At 39.2% G+C, this 8,021-nt stretch overlaps 1 long non-coding RNA gene across 1 annotated transcript; it reads right to left on the bottom strand.

The window, feature by feature from the left end:
- Positions 1-3,806: 3,806 nt before the first annotated feature.
- LOC115577933 (uncharacterized) lies at positions 3,807-4,373 on the bottom strand. Its single transcript, XR_003983311.1, has 3 exons — positions 4,266-4,373; positions 4,026-4,099; positions 3,807-3,925 (listed from the first exon to the last, which is right to left on the bottom strand). It is a non-coding gene; the product is annotated as an uncharacterized LOC115577933 (long non-coding RNA).
- Positions 4,374-8,021: the final 3,648 nt, after the last annotated feature.

Raw genomic sequence — 8,021 nt, 5'->3', positions numbered from 1 at the left:
CTCTGAGAAGTAATCAGGAGCAGAAGTACTCAAGTAACGTAACGGGCACTTTAAGTACTGACACTGAGAGCCGACGTGTTCCTGCTGACTGCTGCTCAGTGATGAAGTTATATTTGTATTAATTAAATAAAGCTTCAGACTCCTGGATGTCCTCTTACTGCCTCCTCATCAGTCCTGGACTGTAAATACAACCACAGATTATTCACCAACACCAACAGCTGCTCTGCAGCCGCGTTTAGTGCGTCACACAGCGGGAGAGCGGCGGCTCGTCTCGGCCTCCTCCACAGGCTGATTCAGGCAGGAGAAGCTGCCTTCAGTCATCAGTAAGTGGAGCTACACAGTGACAACCACTCTGTGTTCACACACTGACCAACTAACTCCACCTCTGCTCCTCCTCCACCGTTCTCCTCTCAACATGGAGGATGATGTTTGTAACAGCAGCTGTTTGAACTCACAGCTGTGAGTTTGTAGAAATGAACAATGTTACATTACCTTCAGCTGGAGCTTCACACGGACACGACTGTCTGCACAACAACCATCACAGTGAATGAGACTTTGGACCGGCGCCGCCCGAAGAGGCTGTTCGAGTTACACATTAATCACATCGTATGAATCATATCAGTGAAATCTGATGACTTGTGTGTTTAATGAGAGTGTAAAGGTCAAATACATGTTCAGTTGTTGTTACTTTGGTTCAACAAAGCAGCTTTAGTGACTTTTACAGACCAACATCACTTTAACTGACTGTTAGTTTCTATGAGGTCACTACACAACAACTCACACACAACTCACAAGTTGTCATGAAGAAACATTCAGGTAACAACTTGTGTTATAAAATCCTTCAGCTGTGCTGCAGATACTTTGTGAGTTTTTAACTAGAACCTCGTCAAACACACAGTAAAGTTACATGTTAGTGTTTGCTGATACACCCTAAGTGTGTGAAGGAGCCTATTGACCTCACCCTGTACTCTGCACTGTGCAGCATGTCTGCACAAAGGTCACTTCTGTTTTTGCACATCTGGTCAAACACCCATATTTATTATTTGTATTTAGAATCTACGTATATAAACCCCAAAACAAAAAACTGATGTTAATTTTGCACAATATCATGTAGATATGTATACATATCTATTTCTTCCCTTTTTAATTTTATTGCTTATTTTTGGTATTGTTTCTGTTCTTGTAACATTCTGTCGCTGCTGTGACAAACAAATTTCCCCGTCTGCGGGACATTAAAGGATTTCTGATTCTGATTCTGATCGTGACTGTGATTCAGTTCAGGTCCAGTTTGAATGAAGTGAGTTTGACGACGAGTTAACGAGCAGATTAAACTGATCTCAGTTCAGTCAGAGATACAAACTTCAGTTCAGACAGTTGGATTTTTCTGTTTATGATGGAAACAGGAGTGAAAATATTTCCTCTCTTGACATTTAGTGAGTTGATGTTGTTGACTTATTAGACTCAGTAGTGAACTGGCTGCTTTTCCATCTCCAGCTGAAGCTACAGGCTGTCAGACTGTCACCTCTGAGCTACAGAGTGCTGTTAGGAGACAGGACGGACACACAGAGACGTCTTTGACAGGACGTCAACACTGTTGTTCTTCACTCTGATCACAATGTTAGCTCGTTAGCTGGATGTTAGCTGGTTAGCTGAATGTTAGCTGGTTAGCTGAATGTTAGCTGGTTAGCTGAATGTTGTAGTGTTGTAATGTTGTCTGTGAAGAAGAAGAATGTGTGTCTAAGAGAAAAGAAGTGATACAGTTGGCAAAATAGAAGTAAGCAGGGTTTTTTTAAATGTCGTTTTAACATAATACTTGGCTGGACTGGTATTCTGGTCTACCGAGCATTTTCCTGGTAAGCCAACGTACTTCTGGGCCGGTATGAGGAGGGAAATATTATGCACAGTTTTCATGTCAAATCTCCTTTCCTGAGTTTTAGATTAATATTTATATCCCACTTATTTGTGATAGTTATTACATGCTAAGTAGCAAGCCTAAAGTAACGCAGGTTAAACAAGTCAGTAAATGCTGTGATGTAAGCAAATTTAAAAAGATGTCATTCAGAAGCATTAGACAACCTAATATAGCCTATCATCTGAGTAATCTGCAGGAAAGATCAACCAATGTTTAATTAATGAAATATTGTGTTGCTTGTGTTTGTGGAATAAATCAGAACATCAGGATATGGAACAACAATCAAATGGTAAATCACAGAAGAAGGCTATCATATAAAAACATCTGATCAGTTGTATTGGGCTGGTCTGGGCCAAAAATGCCAGGGCTGACCTTTTTGTCCCAGTCCAGCTCCAGCTGTCATGTCAGCATACGGTCAGCCGCTGTGATAGAACCTGTTAGTATCCATGACATGACATGCTTAGGGGCAGCAAGAGGGAGAGGAGAACACTCATTAGACGATACTCAGAGGCCCTTAAGGCAGGAACACACCGGCCCAACCGTTGGACGTCTGAAGCGTTTGGAGAGACTCGGACGAGGTCGGGAACACATATGTTTGGTGTGTTCAGCTGCGTCGGAAGCTTTCGGAGCCGCGCGGACGTTGTCGGATCCGACTGAGCATGCGAAGTCTGAGGAGGAGGGCCGTCGGACGTCTGAGCCATTGGATTCTCTGATTGGTTGTGTGCCAGCTGAATAGCCGTTTTGATTGGCGTTGTGCTAGCGAATCAGCGCGGTGTGTGGGAGGGACGGAATACTGTGTGCGCTTTGTTTTTCTATGCACTCCGTTCCGTCATTCTCCGTTTTCATGTTTTGCAGTACTGGCACAGACTAGTTGTTCTGTCCATTCAGGACGAATTAATTCTTGTTCGTCTGGTAATGCCTCGCTGCATGTTTAGTATGCAGCTGTTTTTATCGGAAATAGTTAAGTTTCGTTTTGATCCCTTAGTTTTACAAACTTTTAACAGTATGCTGTTGCTGTTTTATCTTCATTGTCAAACACTTTACTTTGCTTGCTCTAGCATCTCCTGGATCTCAGCGGCTGTCCAGTTGCTCATCTTAATGTCTGCGGATGAAGTGATGGACTGACTGCTGTGATCAGCTGTTTCCTGCTTTTAAAACTCCCCGGCTGTGGGTCGCACAACAGTGCAGGTCATCCACACCTCCACCCGCAGGTGCTAGTATCTCGTCGAGCTGTTTCCTCTGGTCCCCCATCCGAAATGGCCCGAAGGGTGAAGGAAGCACGCGTTCACAAAAAGCTCACCCCTGAGCTGCTGTGCTCGTACCAGAGGCCCTGTGGAGAGAGCGAAGGTTTAAAACTGACTTTTATTTAGCGAGTTTTATCTGAAGATGTTGTAGAAGTGAAATCCAAATTTCACGACTGTCTTGTTCTATTTTTAAACTGGGACAACAGCACATATGTTTTTGTTTTTATGTCTTTATTAACATAACCAACTGCTGTTATTTCTATCAATAAAATTATTATATTTTTTAGAGACTTTTCATTTCAAATGTTTGGATTTTTGGAAGAAACTGTGCTCATTCATTTATAGGCTAAATATAAATCTATTTCATCATATTTGTGTTAAATCCAGCTCCATTATAGCAGGTAAAGCACATCCTGACAGCTTGGAATATTACTGTCAGATACTGTTCCCCCGTGTTCAATATGAAAGGAGGCTCAGACAAGCATTAAAGACTTTAATCACATTAAACAAAAAATAAACTTACTTTTTAGAACCTAGAATGTGCAATATTTATATTTAACAGAAAAAATAAAAATAATTCAAAAAAGAAACTCAAGAAAATAAAATAAAGGAAAAATAAACTGTCAATAGAACATTTCTTATTGATACATGAACTTCCTAAGACATAAGTTCCTTTCCTTCAGCATGCTGCACACACAAACTTGTCCTCCATCTTTGGCCCTCCAACACATGCATGGTGGAACCTCCGTCCACAGGCCTCACAGGATATCTGTAGTGCAAAAACATTCTAACACTGCATGAAATATTTAAAGAAAACTTGGAAAATAGATGCAAACACAGGACCACATTCTATACATAAAGTATAATACCCATGTCAGCTCTGCCTTTTCACTGCCATCTGCATTTTCCTCCCCACAGTGGAGGCAAAGGTTTGTCAGATCGTCTGTCAGAAAAATGGAAAAGTATTTGAAAGAGGGCAACATTTGTGAGGACAAGATGATTTATTTTGAGTCTGATCTCCGGCATTGTATTTTTTGTAATTTTCAGAGATGAGTAGTCAAAGATGTTTTAATTTACAACTTGTTGGTTGGGTTTAATATATAACTTACCAGATTCCTGAAGAAGAGTTGTGGCAATCTGCCAACGTAACTCTGCCACATCATTTCGGCCAGCAGGGAATTTGACATCTTCGTTTTTCAAGATTTTCTCTATAAACTGATATTAAAAAACAAGTTATCATTCACCTACACATACAAATCTAAATATATAGTTTATCTGGGAAGCACCGCTTTATATCTGCCCATCATGGAGTAGAAAGGGCGATTTTTTTTTCATACCTTGATGGCAAAAACCCCACAGGAGGTGCTGTCCGGTTGGTGTGGATGAGGCACGGTGTCACATTTCCATCTGGACACATTAACCCCTTTCTTCCTCATGAATGCTCTAAAAAACAAAAATATGTTTAAAGTGTGTAAGTATATGTTTAGTAACTTGATTTATTGACTTAAACATCATACAAGCATCACATTATATTTGTTATAAAATGTCAAGTGCTCAAGAAAATACTATTAATTACCAATTATAACCAATTCCTCAGTCATCAAAACAGAAAAAAATAAGATAGTTGTTCCAGGTAAAAACAACTATCGTCCTTCCCCAACAATCGGATTTTTCAAAGCAAGAAATTCTACAAATTTTTTGCCAATGCACCTGTGTAATATTCATCTCTAACGTTACAAGCGAGGAGAACTTGGCATTGTACATGTTTGACATATACATCTGCATTTAGTCCTTTAGACACCAGCAGCACTTATTCTATTCTTCTGGCTGATATTGACAAGATACTTCACATACATGCACATGCATCTCATGATCCATTATCCTCTGTAAATATCATTAAATGGTCCACATTATCCTTAACATTTCTGAAACTGTTTCTGGTTTTGTTAGTCTGCCGGAGCAAATGTCATCCTTTCAACAACTAACCAGTTGTTTGACATTATTGTAAGGTATTACAATTGCAATTGAACATTAGGACAGGTATTACATGCTTTGTTGAAATATGTAATCAAATGTAATTCTGACATATGAAAAAAAGAAAATCACAGCTCAAACTTTTCAAATGAGATACAGAAATATTTTCTAATTCGTTTTAATTTGTTTGACAGATGTTATGACACCAACATGATTTACTACAAAATATGATGTGTAGCTGCATCTATAATAATATGTGACAATTGGGTAATATTAAATATGACACCATAATTAAAGTGTACCTTGTTACATCCTGGCACTTTTTCAACTTGGCAACAGTTTCTCCAAGTGAATCCAAGAGGAGTGTTCTTTTTTCAGATGGATATATTACCTGTATGCAACATAGAGACCTAAGATTAGTGTACATACAACACATTTGACATTCAAAAAACGCTGCTGGGCATGGTCTTCAAAAATACCAATGAGCTCTACTGTATGTGGTCTTAAACAAGAACTACTTTGGTATCAAGGTGTAAGATGAAGAGTTTACAGAGCTGAACACAAGTCTCAAAAATACATCATTTGATCTGTTACTGTATGGTATACTGTATGTAACATGTCAATATGTGCTCTCAATCGCTGAAAAATCAATACTTACAACCAGGAACCAGTGATGGTGTTCATGCACAACCCCAAACAGCACTTCATAATGTGACGGATTCCACTGAAAAAGTTTAAATACAAAAGCAACATCAAATTACTGTTACCAGAATATGTGACAAGACAGTCTGCAACTAACCCTGAATCGTGGAATATTTCCGTTCCATAATGAGGTGATTCCAAATGTGTCGATGTGAAGCGCCTTCCCCTGAGATGTGGCATTGTGTCGATGCGCCAGCATGGCCAAGTAAGCATTTATGACCTAGTAAAATTGATTTGCAATTGTTAACATTGCTTGAAATGAACAGTTAACAATTATTTCATTCAGACACAATCCACATATTAATTAGTAGTGATAAGAATTACTTTACAAATGTATTTTGGTAATTATATTTCACAATTTTTTTTTAACTTTACCTCACTTTCAATCTCCAGTCCAGGTGCTGTTCGGCCAGTGTCCCAGTAAAACACTTTGTATTGACCAATTTTTGATAGCAGGACACTGGCCTTCAGACCGTCCCAGGCATCCTGCACACCTAGGCAGGGCAAGGCAAGGCAGCTTTATTTATATAGTGCATTTCATACCCTGGTGCAACTCAATGTGCACATCATTTTCCCAACCACATAAACAACCATTTAACACTGTCTCTTCTGTAGGTTCTTGTCATGTACTCTACCTAAATGAAATGTGCACAGTATAGGGATGACTACATAAAAATATAGAATGTTATGAACGGTGTTTTTTTTTTTTTTTTTTTTTTTTTACATCAAAACAGAATTAAATATTCTGAAGCATACATTTTTCAATATTGCCTGGGCCTGAGGCTGTGACTGCAGCAGAGCCTGACGCTGGAGCTGCTGCTTGGCCTGTTGGTGGCACTGGTGCTCTTGGTGGTGCTGGGGCTGTCGGTGATTGTCCTTTTTTGGATTTAAGATTATGAGGTATTATTGGCTGTGGGGTTTTGAAACTTCGAAGGTGATCGATATTCACCTTTGGTAGCAACTGGTTGTCAGAGTGCAGGTCTGCGCTTTTCTTGCCGATAGCAACTATCGTAAAGGGACCAATCCAGTTTTTATCCAGCTTCCCACCATTTCTTTGCTGATTGTGAACATTTTTGCGCAGCACCTTGTCTCCCACCTGAAAACATGCCTGTTTTGCTGGTTTTGGCATTTGGTATTGTTTTTGGGCTGTGGCTATGTTTTCACACACAAGACTGTTAATTGCATCCTGCCTTTCAGTGGCCTCCGACAGCACCTCCTGGTCAAGGTCATTCTCCACGCTTATGTCAATCTGTAAAAGATCACTTTTCAATTTTCATTTTTTCGTTGTTATTGTTTGACTGTTACAGTCATTAGACTGTATGTGGGAATGAGACAAATGAAGCGATTTGTTGATTAACTGTAAGTAACAATCTCGGAACATTCCATATCACCGTAACTATAACAGTAATGACAAGAATATATTATTGTTAGCGTAGTCTTTCCAGACTAATTACAACCTTGAATAAAAATTACTAATAAGTATGACTTTGGTAATGAATATCTCATATCTCAACAAAATAGTTTAGGTCCCCTAAGAGGATTTAAATGTACACTTGCCTTCTACTATAGACTTTTCCTTGGTCTCAAAATATTGATGTACTGTGCATATTACTTATTTATTGTATAGCATGGAATAAACATTGACACTGATTCGCAATTAACTATAGTTTTTCAATGTATTATTCAAACTAAGAACTAACTGTAGACGTCCTACACTGAGCCTACCTTGTAATCCTCTGGAACCTCACTCAGGAGGCGGGCCTCTGTCCCAAACAGGAGGAAGAATGGGGAGAACTTTGTTGTGATGTGTTTTTTGGTCCTCATCCCAAACATCACAGCATCCAGGTGTGTATCCCAACTCTCTGGATGTTGGTTAACAATATTGCACAGTGCCCTGTGAAAAGTATTAGGTAGAAAAGTAATCAAAGTTTCAACTACATTTTCAGTTCACAATATCATAAATATATTCAACATTACATGTATCAACAAAGATATACACAGTAAAAGTAATATAATTACAGCACTGTTACCTCTGTATTGTCCCATTTAACCTTTCCACAAGCCCATTTGTTTGTGGATGATATGGAGCACAAAGGCTGCGCTCAATCCCCAGACGTTTGCACACCGCTTTGTTTAGCTGTTGGCAAACAATAATAAGCACATTATCATTGGTTTGAATCAAATAACTT

The sequence above is a fragment of the Sparus aurata genome, unplaced genomic scaffold, assembly GCF_900880675.1.
Source record: "Sparus aurata unplaced genomic scaffold, fSpaAur1.1, whole genome shotgun sequence".
NCBI lineage: Eukaryota > Metazoa > Chordata > Actinopteri > Spariformes > Sparidae > Sparus > Sparus aurata.
This window is presented reverse-complemented; position numbering and strand designations above follow the sequence as displayed.